Genomic DNA, 21,074 nt, shown 5'->3' on the forward strand with positions numbered 1-21,074 from the left:
TCTACTTCACTATAGAAAACAGTTTTTTTGACAAAATGCCTATTAGGGCCCCAAAGTAGCTTCAGCCCAGGGCCCCACAAATTCACGATCCGCCCATGCTCAGCCCAACCGGCCCTCAGGCCAGACCGGCCCACCGGGCATTTGCCCGGTCTGCCTACTGGCCAGTCCGGGCCTGCCTGGGGGTACGAACACCAACCACACTTTAGGAAACAGTGGTTTAGGGCTTCAAATTTTCTTTACTGCTTTCGGGCTGCTTTACAGTTTGTGAGCTCTAATTAACCTATTTAAGTCGTCTGTTGCCAAAATGCAACATTTAATTTTGAAGTAAAAAGCATATTTTGGGAAAAATATGTTTTTATTTTGAAAAATACGAAATTTTTAGCGCTGGCTACCACTTTTTTAAAATATCACAATGACCAAATGGAAGATCCTACTATAGATATTAATATTAACAATAAATTACGGTAAAAGTGACTGCTTCGTCTCCAAGATGAATTCCAAAATTGAAATCATTGAGCTATCAGTCATAGTCTTTTCGAAAAGACTTCACGGGAAAAAATACCAAGAATGTAACGCAACAAATTTAAAGCACGTAAAGTGCTGTTAATTTTCGGGAAAAGGCAAAATACTGATAGTAAAAATAATTTCTTTTTGCCCTTTATTTGGAATGAGTAAATTATGTGTAACTAAATTTATTTAGAGATAATTAGAATATAAACACATTTTAGTGATCTCTCACAAGAGAATATACAACCTTTAACTGTTAATAAGCAATAAACGTCACGGATAGTTTACTTTTCATGAAACAGTGGCAGTAATAAGGTGTTTGTACAAAAAATATTTTATAATTTTTTGGATAATTAAAAGCCCTAAATATTCTTCGTAAATTGATTCTCATTGTATTTAATTCAGGTAAAAAGTTTTTCGTTTGATTTTAAAAAGACGTGATTTTAAAAAAACGTGTCATAAATATTCAAACCAAAATTTCTTATGCCTTTATCTTCACTAAAAATAAACGGTAACCACAACGATTATGCCCTACGATACTTCATTTCAAGAATAAACTGATTAAAGATGGAAATTTTGTCATAATCTTTTTCATTTTCAAAACAGTTCAAAAATTTTCAAGAAACAAGCTTTATTTGATTTCGAAATAATCCCTTTAATTTCTAAAAGCAAATTAACTCCTGGATTTTTAATTTAAGCCCCTTTTGTTCGGATGTTTTTATTATTTTCTGTTATTTATTTAAACACAATAGAGTGGTGATGTCATATTCAATTCCCTTAAGAGGGAAAAAAAAGTTTATTGTGAGAGGAATATAATTTTTTTTTTCTGAAATAATTTACTTATGTATAGTATTTTATCTTCAAAACATGGAGTGTTTCCAAAAATCTTTTGGCACCGAAAATATTCCATCACAATTTGTCAGATAAGAAGCGATGCCAAATAGCCAACACCAAATATTCCATAAAACATAAATAGACCTTTTCATTTTGTTCCTCCCTTTCGACGTTTTGGAGATATATTTTAACTTTAGACAGGCAAACTGCGATCTTCTCTCACAACTCGCTTGGTTCACCGACCCTTACGATTGCTTCGAAATCATTTTTTTTTTTTATAAATAAAGATAAAATATTTATTTATATTAAAAAATTTATCAATTAAATAATACCAAAATCTTTTATTCAGAGTACATACTGACCTGGAAAAAATTAAAATTGTCATTAATTTAACGGTACAAAAGCTAAAATTTTTTTAGTTCTTAGAATAAAAACTTCATTTTTAGTGATACTTCATACCTGTCAACTCTTTCGGAATCTGTTACATTTACAATTAATCTGGAAGCAAATTACATGCATTCAATCTCTATTATTCTTTTAATAAATTCGATTTAAAACATATTTGTCTACCGCTACGTTTAAATATTTTATGTATACCTTCAAAATGGGCCAAGATATCTCCTGCGCACTAATGAAGCTCTGGGTTTAACCTTAGAGGAGATATTAGGGATGATCTCTCCTCTAAGGGTTTAACTCCCGGGGGAAGGCAAGGCAGGAGATGTTGAGACCGTTGTCATTTTTATTTTCTGATTCCCAGTTAGAGAATCTATTGTTTTTTATATTACTCAACGCAAATGTGCTTCGGTAATTTTTACTCATTATCCACACAGATGAACGAGTTAAAGCCCGTCGTAGGGCTGAGACTTAGGCAGACAATACACATAGGCAGAGTCATTGCTACGTGTTTCGATGAGTGGGTTAAACGTAAAGAAAAGTCTGTTTGCAATGTCAATTCCAATATAATTTTACTACCTCTTGGGAAAAGCCTCTTTGAATTGCGTAATAGATATTTTTTTGGTCGTATGCCTGTTTAGGCAGTGGGGGTGCGATTGTTCCTGTTTTTCAGTGGTGCCATCTATGGCCAGGAATTCTACTTCTGCAACGCCATTCACATAACCACATACCGTTTATAGGACGGGTCACATTCACGCACAAAGGAGAAAGGACATAGAACACACAGAGTGAGAAAAAAACATCCATGCCTTGCCCGGGATTCGAACCCAGGACCTTTCTGATGCAAGGACAGTTCCCTTGCGTAAGATAGTGGATATAATACTTAAATAGAGTCAATAATTTCATTAGAGTCAAAGGATCTAGATTTATTTATCTATGATTATTTAAATACTCTGCTAATTAGATATATATAATAAAAAACAGATTTTCATCTTAATATTACTACCACATTATATATTTTTCCAGGTGTGTACTAATGCTGTTATTGCATTAACTTAGATTTGGAGATTCTCCGCATGCTTGCCGATTTCTGGAACAACTTTTGCAATTTTCTTCGATTACTCATTGGATTCGTTACTCAAGTTTAGCTTTGCATATTTCTTTCTTGATTAAAGTTTAGATCATAAATAGTTCATAAAATTTCTCTGTAAGAAATACTGATATTTCTTGTATGTTCTTAGAAAATTCTATCAAACTTAATTGTTGTTTTACTATCACTTTGTAAAATAACAATTAAGTTTGGAAGAATTTTCTAAAAATGAAACTATTATAAGACATTTTAAGCACAGGTAGCCAATAAATAGATCTTATCTACATATTTTTTTAAAATTCGTATAATTCAGCGGGGTAATTTCAAAATTTCTTCTAAAACTTTAAATTCCAAGATTTAAGCTTTAGAGATTAATTCCAAGATTTAAGTCATCCTTATCTTCCATAGATATTGTACATTTGGAGTTTTAGAGGAGCAGCTCTTTTTCCTCTATAGATTATTCACCGTATTTAGAAGCATCATGGATTCTAACAAAATTTAAAATAAAGAAAATAAAATTTAACTTTCAATGAAACATAATTTAGCTTTAATTCAAATAAATTTTAACTTAATATGGATGACACAGCGTCTAACTGCTCTGTTTATGCGTATGCTGAAACTTGAAAAAAAATTTTCTTTGATTTTATAACCGCGTACATAAAAATGCAATATATAACATAGATTTGGTTCCACAGATTTAGTTTCGGATTTTCACTAAAACCAGTTTTGATGCATTATCTCGGTTGCTATTGCAACTTCATTCATAAACCATTTCGTTGCTTACTTATTTTTTTGAAACTACGATTCTCGTTGAATATTTTCGACAAAAAGATGCTAAGTATGCGATTGTGCACAAAGTTAAATTCGAGAGACGTTTAATAATCATTTTAAATTATTGTTTTACTTTTAAACTTTTTATCTGTCTTTCAAATAGTTAATCCAAATAGTTGTTTATCCAAATAGTTAATTATTAACCCGATTCGTCCCGAGTTTATAAATTGAAATGATACAAAAAGTGGTTTTATGGAAAAAGTGGTATAAAATATTATCGAAATTAATTGTTTATTATACTGTTAGGGCATTCAAAAAGTCTTTGTTAGATATAAAAAGTACTTGCTCCTTATAATTCTAGATCTAATCAGAAATAACTAAATCATCGTGGTATCTGAGAATCTTTTAATTCACCCAGATAAATGAAAATGCTGAAAAAAGTTTCCCACCACAATGAATGTCTTTGAAAAAAGGNATATTATTCCGTAGATTTTGTTCTTTTGGATTTTAAAAGGAGCAGCTCCTTTTCCTCTTTAGATTATTCACCGTATTTTTAAGCATCATTGATTCTAACAAAATTTAAAATAAAGAAAATAAAATTTAACTTTCAATAAAACATTATTTAACTCGAAATAAAATAAAATTTAACTTAAAATATTGAATAATAAAAGACAGCTTTTAACTGGTCTGCTTTATGCGTATGCCGAAGCTGGAAAAAAAATTTCTTAGGTTTTATAACCGCGTACATAAAACCGTATTATATAACATAGATTTGGTTCCACAGATTTAGTTTCGGATTTTCACTAAAACCAGCTTTGATACATTATCTCGGTTGCTATTGCAACTTCATTCATAAACCTATATTTCGTGCTTATTTAATTCTTTGTAACTACGATTCTCGTTGAATATTTTCGACAAAAAGATGTATGCGATTGTACACAAAGTTGTACACTAAGTATGCGATTGTGCACAAAGTTAATTCGAGAGACGTTTAAAAATCATTTTAAATTATTGTTTTACTTTTAAGCTTTTTATCTGTTTTTCAAATAGTTAATTATTAATAGCAATGAAGTTTGCAACTCTTAACTGCAAAACGAGTTTATTCCACGTTTTTTAACCCATGTTAACCTAGCGTGACATATACCCCACGCGAATTCTACTTTACAGAAAGTATACGAAAGACTTGTAAGATGAACGTACTTCACTTAACTAGCAATTGCTCGTTCACAGAGCAATTTTTAAAATTACCGTTAGAGCTCATTACTTGACCTCTGATTACTCATACTCATATGTGATGGTTATTTTAGCATCAGTCCCGCTATGGGTGACCTCTGATTACGACAGCTGGAAAATTAAATATACTAAATTCTAATATAATTACTGGTATTATTATAAAATTCAAAATTCTCAAATGTATATCTGTAAGCTGAAATGCCAGTTAAATCATAGCCTATCACTTTGTGACGTCATCCTCGGAAGTTGTCGAAGTGCAGATTTATATTAAGAGAAAACTATAATAAATAGATCAAATTTTTTATGAGCAAAGTAAAATATTTTTGCTTTAGCTAATTTACTCGCACTTAAAAATTTTTAAGTGGTGAATTTTTATTAGAATAACTCTATATTAATTATGTATTTCGTTATTACTCAATAAAATAAACTTATAAACAATTAAATAAACTTATTAAACTTAAAATTTTAAAACTTATCTAAATCTTAAAATAAAAAAAAAAATTCTGCAAACTTGATTTTAATTCCTAATTGATTAAGGCCTCAAAGTATCCGCAAAATAATTTTTTTTCAAAAAAAAGAAAAAAAAATTTAAATAAACATCTTTTCAGTTACATGACGCGTACACTTTAATGAAAATCAATTAAGTTTTCAAAAATTAATAATAAGGATTTGATTTTTTAAAATAACTAAAAAATGTATAAAATATCTTCAAATTTTTAGTTCTTTAAAACTGCAAGTTTCTGCAATAATTTTCGCTTTCTTTAGGTCTGGTCTTTTCAGTGTAGCTGGGCACCCTTTTTCCCATTTATCTTGTACAAGAGATCATGAAATATAAAAACAGATTGCATGGCTGGAAACACAGCTAACATTATGTAAAGAAAAGAATTTACGATACCTTATAGCTAAATGCTGGATATGATATAAGCTATCGGCATTTGTCGCGAAGCTCCATCAGCCAATTCATCGTATTCTAGGAGATTGCTGATAGGCCGAAAAGACATACATTAATATACAAATCATAAATATAATGAAATGGGAGGTAGGAGAGACCTCCATTGCCAAGTAGTGGAGCACAATGAATTGTTAAAACACAGATTAGATTATTTACAAATTGCAAAATGAAACTATAAGTTAAATTATATACATGGGCAGAAGTAAAATTGAACTACATACAGAATATTTACAAAATATATACAAGGAGCATAAAAATAAGGTCCAGTATAAACTCAAATAAGGTAATAATTAAGATATAAAGTGTAAAAAGTGTTCCTCTGCTACACAGCGACTCGACCATCCTGGTGATCACCGCTCGTATCGGGTTGCTTGCTGTGCGATTTAACAGGTATGTTGCTCATCCAGTTCGGACTCTACTAGGTTGCTCCTTCCCCGGGCTCGCCACAATCTGGTGTTAAAACCTGTGTGTGTTTGTGTTATTTGTGGTTTAAAATTTACAATATTTGGATAACAGGCAGCCTGAACTCAAAAAAGCAGTAACTGGGCATAACTGTAACTGTATATGGAGCAGTTGACATCTCTGATCATATACTATTCTAAATTGCAATGTTTGGTGACAAACTATTTTTGAGTCCTTTTATTCTAATAAGAACTCACAAAACGTATAAAAACCGCAGAAAATCTAAGTTCCGAAGATGAAAATAAGTTGGTAAAAATATTATATTATATTATTTACTAGAAACATAATTTTGTATCAACATGAATAATAGTTATCAAACTTTTATTACAATTCCTTGATGATGTATTTATCGTCGAGTAAAGATGTAGTGACTTACATAAAATATTCCTTTCAATAGACAAATTTTAGAAAAAAGAAAGCAGATGACGGAGAAGAGTATAAAAAACGAAGTGTTGCCATCGATTGACTTGTGAATAAGATGGATATCTCTGCATGTCTATGACATTCATGAAGAATTCTGGAATCCCAAACTACATCACTCTCCTTCGCCGAGCATTTTTTTTCTCCTTTCTTACCCATCTATCGTGAAAGATTGAACTTTCTTTACATTCTTCTTTTTGCCCATGAATATCATTATTGGAGGATTGTTTGTACAAAGAGCAACTCATGTTGCGTGTTGAAAATTTCTTTAAAGACTTTTCTTACTTTAAAAAAAATATAGAAGAGAAGGATATAAAACGATGAGATAAGAAATTCTACAGGGTGTCCATTGACAGACTTTCTGATTTCAAAATTAAAAATATTGGAAACAAAGGTGATGGAATGGAACAAACGGTATGTTAATTCTGAAAGCTGTAAAAAAATTTATACAAAAAGTTTGGAATTTAGTTACAAAAATTACCAACAGATGGCCAAGAGTGATTATTCCAGTGTCAAAAGGTGAAGGAAGGTTGTAATACCAAATTAAGAGGTTTACACAGGATTTCTATTGAACAACGTGTGTATGTTCAATACACAACGTGTGTAATGAACAACGGTGCTACAATATCACAGATTAGATTACAGTCCTGGAGCATTTTAAATTTTTCAAGAGAGTACAGCGCCATCTTTTACCAACTTTGTAACTAAGTTTTAAAATTTCAGCATAAAAAGAATTACAGCTTTCACAGTCGACTTACCGTTTGTTCAATTTATCTATCATTCTTTGTATCTGAGTGTCTTAAGATAGAAATCATTAAGTCGATCATCCGCCGATACATTGTATATGGTTATAAGAGCTGGGTGGTTACATTTAAAAATACGTTGTCTGTTATGATATATGGATTAAATATACAATGGGAAAAAGACAGCTACAAAAATAGTTCACATTTAGACGAGTAGACATTATAATATTATAACAGCCGTTGAACAGCCGTCGCAATTTCGACTTTATGACTACTAATGTTCAACTCTGTAGCCTTGTAATTTTGAATCCAATCCAGAAAACAAGGGAATTTCTGGACAAAGAATTGGGAGAGAACTTTTTGGATGGAACTAACACATATTTGCGTTACATGGAGAGGAAAATCATAAAAACCTCCCTCGGTTATCTTGACGGCAATAGGTTCATCATCCATCTACCATTGAGGATATTTTTCGTCAGATCTGTAGTCGGGGGGAACCGGGTGCGGAATTCGTATCGACCAGCAATCTCTGGGTTGACCAGTAGATTTTATTTTATCCGTCGTTGAACAGCCGACCCAATTTTAGGTTTACGACTACTAATGTTCAACTCCGTAGCCTTGTAATTTTGAACCCAATCCGGAAGACAAGGAAACTCCTGGATCAGTACCCCCAGAGGTTTTGATTTGTTATGGGAACATGGAGGACTTTGAGACTCGACAGATTTAACGTTCATCAGCCATCATTTACTACACGGGGAGTCTTCGGCCGGCGGGGATCGAACCCACGAACTCTTAGACATGAGCCTAGCGCCCTACCGACCAGGCTATCCCGGCCTCTTGATCAGTAGATAGCGTTTTTCATGTGCGAGAAATGATTTTAGTGCAATTTGAAGCGGTTTAAAAAGCCAGTAATCACTGTTGTAAAAATACTTTACGCCATGATATTAAATTTGAATCCTCGAAATTAGTAAAGTTTTGATGATTTTGGGGTACTAAGTTGCGCAGCAAAAAAGCAGAAACGAAAACAACTTTCAAATATAACTAACCAAGCATAGCAAGTTACATTGTTAGAATACAATGGATAGTAAACCCCTTTTCACCCCCTTTTGCCATCTAGTGGTCAAAACTTTAACTATTTATTTATAAGTTTCGTTTTTCCTGGAACAGATAACGTGTATATTAAGTCTCATAGTCACCCGTCAAGTAGAATGAGCTAAGTTGTTCTAAACAAAATACCTTTAATTATAACCATCCTCCAAAAATAAAAAGAAGTCCTAGCGCTGATTGATGTGTGCATTGTAGAAATGTAGTAGCAGTGTAGAGATTGGAAATTATTATTTTAAATTAAAAATGAATTGGCTCCATTAAAGTAATCTCGTAAGCTGAGGTGTGGAAGTTTGGAAAGAGAGATAGATACCAACTCAGGCGTTGTGTACATGTCCTCTGATTGGGGTCAAAATTACGTGGTGTTCCTATCACGGCCCGTTTAACCCTTTCGTGCCGATTGTCACCAATGCATGACAGCATAAATCCGTATCAATCAGGGTAAAAATATAAAACTGGTAATCAAAGTATTTCTTTAGCAGTTTATTTGTGGGCGGAGTTATAATTGTTTGATTCATTTAATTCACCATTACTTTGTTCAAAATAAAACTATTTAGTTATACTTTGAATTAACATTGATTATATATATGATTAAACAAACAATAATTAAATTAAAAGCAAAGTAAGTCTGTCAAATTAGCAACGACTACATTTAAGTTATCGTTTTTTATTTAATTACTACTTGATTCTAATTTTGTACAAATGCTTTTCCGAATCACCCGTCCTTAAGGGGTTAAAGAGTCCTGAAAAACGGCACCAGAAGATTTGCCATAGTTAATGATGTGTGTTTAAAGAAGAAAAAAAATTAAACATAAATTTTAAAATGTTACTAAAATGAATTCAGTCATAATAAAATTTTAGAGAAAAAAATTTGCTTGAAAAATCTATTGTCCAACGTTGTTTAAACATTTTTTTGATAGAAAAATCATCTTTGAGTTTAAGTGTTAATCTAACTTCCCATTAATTTTATATCCCAGAAAATAAGACTTTTCTTACATTTATTAATCCCTTATGTTACTTCTCGCACCTGCTTAAATGACTTAGTTTATATAAATATTTTTTAATAAAATCATAAATCTATTAAACTAAGCTCTGCACAACATTAAGCTTTATCTGTTTCACTTTGCAATAAAACCAGCATTTTCTTTTATGTCTAGGGTTTCAATCTGAGAAGGATCCGCGATCAAATCATTATGTGTGTGCATCGTAAAAGGAATGAAATTTTTTCCTTCCTTTTTTCCATCATCTTTATTTTCTTCGTTTCAGCTCCTTTGAGTCTTTTCTATGGAACTCTCTTTTACCTCCAAGAAAAGAAGAGCCCTTTCCTTTTGTGTAACAAGCTTGCCTCCTAATACCATTATTACAGAACTCAAATGTTACGCGTAGTTTAGAAAATGGAAAGGGAACAAGCACAAATTGAAAACAGTAAATCATGTCTAGTACGGAGCGTGTGAGCTTATTACTAAAACAACAAGGCAAAGACATAATAATTGATGTATGATGTTATTTATGAAGCACCACAAATGCTAAGACACAAGCAAATATTGCTTGTAACTTAGAAAATTACAGTTGATATAGTCTCAGTAAATTTTCAGACATTATGTTCATTTTATAAGTTTATCCTAAAAAGTGCTGCAATGATTTCTTTCAAAAATTTTTTAAAGAAACCAACGAAAAGTCGTCGGTCTTCGAATAACAATAATAACAGGCCTGCCAACTACTGGGCTTTTTGCAAAATAATTTAGAGAGTGGCTGACATTTAAAAACCAAAGCTTTCAGTAAATTTTGTTAACTTTATAAGGCTCACCGCAAAAGAGCTGGAACATAATGGCGTTGCATATGAATTTTTAAATCAATTATGTGTAGTGGTGTGGAAAATAAGTTTAAATAAATAAGAAATAACACATTAAAACATAAACATAGCTTCCACTAGAATAAATTTTTACAAAAGGCGTAGAAAGCTGGCAGCCCTGTAATAACACCAAATAAGCCGCCTAATTTTCCGTTGCTACCCTTAATTTGAAAAGAAATTCTTGAAACTTTAAGATGAATTTTATGTAAAAAAAATTAATACCTTGAAAATTAAAAGACATATCAACTCGATTCATAAAAATTGCAAGCAAAATTTTATTATTTTTACTTTTTTGTAGAAATAATAACATTTTGTAGAAATAATAACATATTGTAGAAATAATTTTACAGAAGCATAGAAAATTCTAGTTTTTTAAACTAAAATTATATTATTCTCTTATGTGTCTTAACATTCTTACTCTTGATAGAAAAGAACAATTATGAAAAATTCAAATCTCTTTGCATATTCCTATTAAAAACAATAATATATGTCTCAAAATAATAAACTTCTAAAAATAATTATTCTCAAGCAAAGCTTTATAGCCGCAACCAGTTTAACTTACTCAAACAATTTATTGTTCTCGACGTAGCTTTTGAAAACTTTCCGCTTGTCACCTATGGGAACGAGGCAAAAAGGAAATTTCGAAACGTCAGCTGTAAAGTTTTATAAAACTCTAAAGTCTTCCCTAAATGGAAATTGAAAAGTCGCTTTTCAGTTTCTGGTATTACAGTTAAAAAAATCACTGCATTAGTTAAGGTTATGAAATTTTTTTTTATCGAGAATTTAACACCACGTCCGATATGGAGTAAAAATAAATTTAAAAAATATGCCAGTTTCGTGTTTCATACATTTTAATTGTTAATATGGAATTTATTACGATAAATGATTTTTTGCTTAACACGTTCACGCCGGGAAAAGTGAAAATACTGGTAGAACAACTATTTCAATATTAGATAATATTCGGGAGGAGTTAATCTATTCTCAACGATAACAATTCACTGTATGGAGATTTATCACGGTAGAAATCATATAAATCTCGGTGCGCTGCCGCGAAGCGGCATTAACCGATTAGATTTATCACGGCGAAGAAGCAATTCAATATAGAAATTGCATCCGTTAAAAACAATTGGAAGAAATGGATTTTTATTATTCCCGGAAAAAAACTAAAAAATGAAATTTATTGTTACCAGTTTTTACTCCGGTGCGCTGCCAAGATGAGACAATCTAGCGTGACCCACCGGTGGATCACCCCGGCGTGAACGTGTTAACATTACTTTTAAGTTGCTGTTCATTTTTCATCGAAATCATACCTTGATTTCCATGAAAAATCGATGAGCAGCAGCTAAGTTTTCTCAAAGATACTAAAATGTTTAACCCTTTCAAGAAGAACAATTCTCAAAAATTCGAATTAATTTAGAATCGGGATGAGAGGAAAAAACAAGTGGTAGCTTTAAAAAGGGCATTACGATAAACTTGGTTTTCTTTCACTTGAGTCTAGACACATATCTTATCCATAAACTGAACTGTACTGTATAAAATATATGGGCACCTGAGGCCGCTTGCGGCCCTTTTCCCATTCAGCTTGAGCTTGATCTGTGTGGTGCTTCGGTGAGGTTGTGGAATGCAAATGAAGTAAAGGAGTCTTTTCCATAAATTCGTTCGTTCGTTGTTGTAGAACTGGGCATCATGGCCCTTATCCCATTAATCATGAAATATACCAAAGGGACATACATAGGAAAGTTTATTGGTGGTTCGGTTATTCATAAAAATATTAAATATTTATTTTTATAATTTTTATTTTGAACTAAATGGTGGTAAATTGAATAAATCAAACTCTTTTAGAATTTGTTTGGTTACTAATTTTTTTTTTTATAAGGATTGATAACGTTTCATACTGGCACGTATTTGTGACAGTTGGTACAAAAGGGTTAAATTTTCCTTTACCAGAGTTGTCAACTATAAGATAGTTTGAAAAATATTTTATCGAGTAGAAGACGAATAAAAGCTAGCTTTCCAAAAAAAATTTATAGTGTTACCGTGGAGGAGCTGGAATAAAGTGGTTCATGTTCATANTCCCATTGAGCTTGATCTGTGTGGCGCTCCGATGAGGTTGTGGAATGCAAATGAAGTAAAGGAGTCTTTTCCATAAATTCGTTCGTTCGTTGTTGTAGAACTGGGCATCATGGCCCTTATCCCATTAATCATGAAATATACCAAAGGGACATACATAGGAAAGTTATATTGGTGGTTCGCTTATTCATAAAAATATTAAGTATTTATTTTTATAATTTTTATTTTGAACTAAATGGTGGTGAATTGAATGAATCAAACTCTTTTAGAATTTGTTTGGTTACCAATTTTTTTTATAAGGATTGATAACTGGCACGTATTTGTGACAGTTGGTGCAAAAGGGTTAAATTTTGCTTTACCAGAGTTGTCAACTATAAGATTGTTTAAAAAATAGTTTATCGAGTATAAGACAAGTAAAAGCTAGCTTTCTAAAAAATTTTATAGTCTTGCCGTGGAAGAGCTGGATTAAAAAAGGCTTTTCATATAAACTTTTAAATCATTTAAGTGTAGTGAAGTGGAAAATAACTTTTAATCAAATTTATGCAAAACAAAGAATAAAACATGAACTTAGAATTATAAATTTTCCCAAAAAGCGAAAAAGTTAGCAATTCTACATTACAAAACGCAAGACTTATCACTTCGAAGTGTACTCGACTAGCTACTTGTGTTATTAGTCCTACAAAATGCAATCGACATACGTACAGTTTAATAAACAGGGTCCATACGCACAAGGAAAAAATTAAAAAGTGGTAGTTGTATTTGTATTTTTGCTTTCTCAACAGAATATTTTATTTTCTCTAAGCAAGCATGTATATAGATCCGCACATGGCGTATGGTAGAGGCAAAATTTCATCTTAGAACAGAATCCAGATATTTTAATAATTACAGAATCTCATTTGAATCCAACTCAAAGTTTTAAAATAGCAAACCGCACAACATACAGATGTGATAGATGCTATAGAGGAGGCGGCGTCGCACTACTATCAAAAAACAGATTAACTACTACCGAATAGCGCACCAAAGATGACAGAGGTTATGAACAAATATCCATCCTATACTAAATCATAAAAATCAGAATATCAAAATTACAGGCATATGTAATTCACCGAAAACATAAAACTCCTATTCCCAGCCACTTTGCCACTAATAGTAGCAGGCGACTTCAATACTAAGTACAGCATGGGGCTACAACAACTCCAACTATACACGAATAAAACTTAAAAACCTCACCTTAAAACATCAACTCATAGTCACTGCTCCAACTCTCCAACCCATATACCAAACCTGCTAAACCATAGATCTGACATACTCGACTTTGCCATAACAAATATACAAGTCCTCTTGGTCACCTCCTTACTAGCCATCTGTCATCCGATCATCTACCTGTCGTCGGCCTGACAACTGAACACTCTGAAAAACCAAAACTTAAAACAGATTGGAACCTCTACAGAAACATACTCATTATCAGCAATAGAAACCTCCCAACTTTAGAAGACGAGACTACTATTGATAACTATATCCAGCAACTACAATGTGAAATCATAAAAGCCTACAAAAATGCCTCAATAGAAAATGAACATACTGCACATCATTACCGACTACCTTCAGAGATTAAAAATACTATCAGTTTAAGAAATTATTATAGAAAGTGGCATCAAAGAACCTCCGATTCAGTTTATCTTAATGAAATAAAGCAACTCAATAAACAAATAAGAAAACAAAGCAAAAATTACAAAAAGCAACTCTGGCAAAGCAAAGTCGCTTCTCTCTGTACCACCGACAGTACTATTTGGATAATGGCTAAAATTTTAAAGACCCCACCACAGATAAACTGACCATCTGGCACACTGCACACAATAGAAGATAAAGTTGAAATATTTGCAGACTCCCTCCAAACCTTGTTCTCACCAAATCCAGATCAAAACTATCATAATTTAATCACAGAAGAAGTAAACGATTTACACCAAGATCATCCTATCCCTGAAACAATAGAACCTATAAATAACGAAGAAGTCTGCAACATCATTCGTAATTTAAAAAACAACAAAGCACCAGGAGAAGATGGAATTAGAAATAAAATGATAAAACTGCTACGTCCCAACCATACACAGAAAAATCATCCATATTATCAATAGCTGCTTTGCTGTGAATTATTATCCTCAAATCTGGAAAAACACATCAGTTGTTCTATTTCTAGAGAAAAATAAAAATCCAAGCTGCCCTGAGAGTTACAGACCAATTAGCCTCTTAAACATAGTGGAAAAAATATACGAAAACATCATATATAATAGAATCAAGTCACTACTCACAGCCCTACCCGACGAGCAGTTCGGATTCCGCCAAAAACTGGATACTACAAAACAACTACTTCGCATAATAGAATATACAGGCAGAGCTCTAATCAAAGAAACTATAGCATTTTTAATGATAGACATCTAAAAAGCATTCGACAAAGTCTGGCATACTGGTACAATATTTAAATTAATGCAACTCAACTTTCCCCCTGGTCTCATGAAACTACTTTCCTTCGATCTTTCAATCAGAACCTTCCAAGAATTAATTCAAACTGCAAATCATCAAAAGAAATATCAAAGCTGGAGTACCTCAGAGCAGTATTCTTGGAACGATATTATATATATTATACACATATGATTTTCTAATTAATAAAGCAGACTACAACAGTATTACAGCCTTCTACGCAGACGATACAGGAATCATCATTAAATTCAGAAACCCAAATATAGCGTTACAGAAATTATAAGATCAAATATACGAATTAGAAGACTGGTGCGTTAAATGGAAAGTAGCTGTAAATGCGGACAAATCTCAAATCCTTATCACACAGAAAAGAAGAATAAAAAATATTATCACAATGTAAACCAAAAATGTTCCACATACAAATACCAATAGTCAAAAAAGCAAACTACTTCAGCCTAATAATAAACAGTAAACTCACCTGGAATGATCATATTAAAAATATAATAGATGAAGCAAATACAGCAACAATAATAATCCAACCACTCATCTACATGCAACCAGAATGTATCATTAAAACTAAGAAAACTGCTATATACTTCGATGGTTAGACCAATTCTCACATATGCCTCACCTGCTTGGACAACCATACCGGAATTCCTCATGAAGAAGCTCAACCAATGCCAGAACAAGATACTAATGTAATCACCTGTCCAGATGGTTCATCGGAAATACAAATATTCATAAAGACCACAAGATCCCGACCTTATCTCTAAAAGCCACTTCTCGTAAAGCACCTCCTCACATTATAGTTTGAAATACAAATGGAATTTGTAACAAAATTAACGAACTTAAGGATTTTATTTCTGTGTTCGACCCGGATATTATGATTATCACAGAAACTCACCTTAATAAACAGCATCACACTAAAGTTGCCAATTATACAACCTGTACATGTGACAGAAATTTCAGAGGCGGGGGAGTACAAAAAAAATTTAATCAAATACACAAGAAATGCCGTTATTCAAAAAGAAGACAATGGGTAGATAAAATCGAACGGAAGATAATTCTATCCGGAGAATAACTAAATCTCTTCATACCACGACACCTTAGATGGATAAGCCTTTACACAAAGACGCAAAGTATGTCTTCACAGCGCACAAAATAAAGCCGAAACCTTTGCTGACTACGGAGAAAAAAAAATTCCTCTGAACCCGGTTTTCGGTCTGAACAATCACAACTTGGTTATTGAAGAAATAAATCAATTCAACTTATCACATTCATCACCTGAGATCATCGAACTGACCACTGCAGACGAAAGTTACAAATCAAATCAAAAAATTAACAATGAAAACAGCTCCTGGTAATTTTAAAAAAAAGATGATCAATCCTTGGAATAGTAGACTATATTGGATTGGTTGGTGCCTCATAACAAACAGAGTTCAGCATTACTGATGTTAGATATTTCTAAGTCTTTTGACCGGGTTTGGCATCAGGGTCTCATCTTCAAGCTCTTACAACTAAACTTTCCCTCTGGTATCATTAAAATTACACAACATTAATGTGTATCTTACGCCTATTTACATAAAAGAACCTTTCAAGTTAATTTTAAAAACTAGCAGTCAACAATTAAAAAAATAATAACAGGAGTGCGTCGAGGACCCTTGGGTCCATAGTATTCATATTATTTACCTATGACTTTCCAGTGGACCGGCAAAACTTTAATAATATCACTGCATTTTATGCAGATGACACTGGAATCGTCATGAAGTCCAAAAACCCCATCATAGCCCTGCAGAAACTCTAAGAAAAGCTGAATGAAATCGAAACCTGGAGTCAAAACTGGTAGTTTAAAGTTAACGGACAAAAATTGCAACTACTAATTATCAAGAAAAACCATCCTTCCAAGAAAACAAAATATTCCCCTTAACGAAACTATCACCATTGTGAATAGCGCCAAATATCTAGGTCTGCTCATAAACAGCAAGTTTAATTGGATAATAAAATCAACTATCAATAAAGAGCAAGCAACCTTTCATAAATTACAAATTCTGTTTCAAAACTCAAAAATGGAACTCAGATTCAAACGCTTAATCCATATCTCTATGATTCGCCCCATCCTATCTTACGCATCTCCAGCCTGGTGTACAATCTCCCCATAACTCCTAGAAAATTCAAAAGATGTCAGAACAAAATATTCCGAAAAATAACATAAAAAGATGGTTTATCTGTAACACGAACATACATTGTGATCTCAATATTCATTTTTTAGACTTTCATATTTCAAAGCTTAATTGCAAATTTTTCGAAAAAGTCATAAATTGTGAAACATAATTGTGTAATTTAATGTGTAATAAATTGTGTAATAAATTAATTTAATTGTGTAATAAATTGTGTAATTTAATGAAATTTTTACTTTTAAAAACCTGAAAGAAACATAAACCTCAGGCCAAACGCTGTTTATTGTTGTAGCGACGCATCTTCACCTAGAATACAAAATATTTAAATTTTTTTTCACTCCAATTTGCATTCCAGTTACCAGAAAGAGCCACCCTAAAGTTGAAACCTCAAGCTGAACGGGAAAAGTGCCGTAAAAGGCCTCAGGCGCTCAGAAATTTTTTTATGATGATATGTCGAATGGAGAGGCTTTTAAAAAGTTGGCAAAATCAGCGAAAATTCTGAAAATTTTAGACAGTGATTATATCTATAACTCTGCAAAATATTTTACAGAAAGCGTAGCGATTATGATGTTTTGTTTCTCCTCGTTAAATTTTACGAATAAAATCATTGATTTACCTTTTTTTTTTTATCTTACTGGATAGTAAATTTACAATCCAGCCACTTTTACCGACTCGTTCTCTCTTTTGAAGATTTTAATCTTAGCTGTAGTTGGTCCTTATTATAATGTAAACTTTTATTTCTTTTAAAATTTGTTACCAGAACAGAAACAATGTCAGGAATCAAGTTTAAAAAAAAAATGCTAAATAGGGGAGCGAAACGTTAAAGATCGCTATGGGGCTGAATGTTTAGATACGGGGAAGACATAGAAAACGAAAAAAATTATTAAGAAAATCATTGCATTACATACCGGAAAGTTAAGTCAGCGGAAGTACGTGCCTTCTTTTACAGAAATGGAAAAGGTTCTCTTATAAAAGAGAGTGGTAAGGTACCGCAAAGAAAATAAAAGGAATTTGCCCTTTAACTCAATGGTAATGTTCTAGAATCTAGTTTAACACGTTCACGCCGGGAAGAGTGAAAATACTGGTAGAAGAACTATTTCAATATTAGATAATATTCGGGAAGAGTTAATCTATTCTCAACAACGTACCTGCCAACTCTCCCGCATTTTGCGGGAGATTTTATTTTCATATTTAAAGTGGTAGTAAATATAAACTATTTTTTCTTTTATAAATTTATTTTTTAAATGATTTTGATCACCACTATTCTTACAAAAATTAAGGTTATATATTAATATGCGTAACTATCATGGTTGTCAACTTAATTTTTTTCAAATACAACGTATTTGTTTGCTTAAAATTGAAGTTTTAATTCCATTTTAATACCACTGGGGAAAATGATAATGGAAGGGATTAAAAGTTGGCACGTCTGCAACAATAACAATTCACTGCAAGGAAAGTTACCACGGCGAAGAAGCAATTCAATATAAAAATTGTATCCGTTAAAAACGATTGGTAGTTATGGATTTTTATTATTCCCGGAAAAAAAACTGAAAAATGAAATTTATTTGTTACCAGTTTTTACTCCGGTGCGCTGCCAAGACGAGACAATCTAGCGTGACCCACCGGTGGGTCACCCCGGCGTGAACGTGTTAACGAGATACGACATAGATAGCCATCAAACTTGTTGGCATGTTGAAACTTGTAACAAAAGTATCCGACAGACGAAACTAAGAAGCAGGCATTGTCTTAAAAAGTTCTCGAGACATAGCGAAGTACGCAAAAAGTATAATTAAGATAAAGGGAAAGAAAATTTTACACCGCTCTACTGACCAAACTATTGGGACCATATTTGCCAGATTGAGACTATCTCCTATATTTTCGGAGTCAGAAATCCGAATCCGTCAAAAAAAGGAATGCTTATTCAGAGAAAGTATGCTTTGTGTCTGATTTCGTAACTTAAAATATCGTCTGCACTTATTCATTTAGCATATTTGAAGTCACCCCCTCGAACCACTAAAATTGAGTCCTAGAACGTGAAGATCCGATCATTCGATCAAAAGTTATTTAGGGTGATCCGCTTTTATTTATATTGAAGGGTAAATGTCTCTGATAATTTCGCACGTTTAGAAACTGAAATAATATTTCATTATGAGTCATAATAAAATCTGGAAAAATATTTTTTTATAAAATAATTAACTGTTTGTATCTCACAATTTATATTAAAAAATCTTATCTCTGCTTATTTTTTTTTAAATGAAAAATAGCATCATTTTTTAAGCATTAAGCGAAGTAAATGACTCAGATAATAATTATAAAAAAGTGTTGATATAAAGGTAATTGCAAAACGCTAGTGCTAATGGAAACATACTACACTTTTGCTTTTAATTATTTCATAATAAACGTACATGTAGTTCTCACATAAGCATTGTTACTTACCATTATTAACTCCCTTAATTTGTGCTCTTTTAGCCATTGATGCGGCAAAAGACCCAATAAATAACTCTCGTGTGGTGATCGCTAGACGAAAACCATTTTTATTATTGAAAAACTAAAGGAAATACTTATAAAAATTAATGACCTGTTTCGATAAAAGCTATTATTGGGAAAAATGTAAGAATTTTTCTGATTATATTTCATGTTTTACACCACCATTAACAAGTTGTTCCTTATTTTAAAAAAGACAAAATATTAATCAATTCTCGATGATTTTCCTTTTAGGTTTAAAAACTTTCTTCTTCGATGATAGGATTAAGTTTTTTATTTTGCATATTTGATTATAGCATGTAAAACAAAAATATATCACATCGTATTTTATTAAAACAAATATGAACAGATCGTTGTTTTGCTATTTATTATTTTTATGTATTATTTAATAATTTATTTATTTGTGCATTATTTATTTACGTATCAACATTATTATCTATTTAATTCTTTAATTATCTATCAATGTTTAAAATTCGAATTGACTATATTGAGGGATTTAAAAAGAAAAAAAATACGAAACAAGCTTGTTGCACATAGGCATTGAACATTAAATAGGCATAAACATTATGGACAAGCAACGAAATGTTACATTTTAAAAGTTTACATCTGCATGCTCCTTAAAGGAAATCCTTCCTTTTTGCTTCCTTTTATGTTCTATTTTCGTTTCAAATTTTTTTGGTGCTTCTCATACTATTGTATTGATATATTTCACTTTCGCTTTATTAATACAATATTAAAAAAGCACTCTTTTCTGCTGATATAAACGTTTGAGCTGATGACGGGATTATATCTTTTCTTTAATTTGTCTTTTGTCGTTTAATTATTCTTCTAAGAATGTTTAAAAATATTTTATGTATTAATAATATTTTCTTCTCTTTAAAAATTTATATTTTTTTCCTTGTTTTCTTTGCATTTTTAACTATTGTATTTTGTAATATATATATGCAATACAAAATTTAAAAATACTTTCGTATTAATAACAACATTAAAACTCTTTCGTTTTCATAAAATGTCTTTGGTAAGGAATAGGTGTAGAAATTCTATTTTAGGACTTCAAGGCTGAAAACATGCCATTGAATTATAATAAGAATTATATTTCAAAGGAGGAGTTATTTTTAGAAGCTTGTCCCTCCTTCACTTCCATATTAGGGAGCATTAAATGATTATCGATGATGCGTAGAGTTACAAAACTATGCAGTGACTGAGCCTTTTCACCTCCATGTCTGTAAGTATTTAATGCGAGACAGAAGGTTTTCGCATGTCTCTTGCTGTATCATGTATTCCTTGTAAGATCTGCCGGAACCCCCCTCCCTTGTGGAGAGTGGATGTGAACTGTTATAACCACCAGCCTACTTTTAAATAAACCTTTTGATAACTTATTATGCTTATGACTGCATTATTAAAGCTGAATACTACATTGATAACAGGGATGTAGCCCTGTTATTATATATATATATATATTCAGAGAAAGTACGTTTCTGTGTCTCATTTCGTAATTTTATTA

This window comes from Parasteatoda tepidariorum, chromosome 10 (genome assembly GCF_043381705.1).
Source record: "Parasteatoda tepidariorum isolate YZ-2023 chromosome 10, CAS_Ptep_4.0, whole genome shotgun sequence".
In the NCBI taxonomy this organism is placed as follows: Eukaryota; Metazoa; Arthropoda; class Arachnida; order Araneae; family Theridiidae; genus Parasteatoda; species Parasteatoda tepidariorum.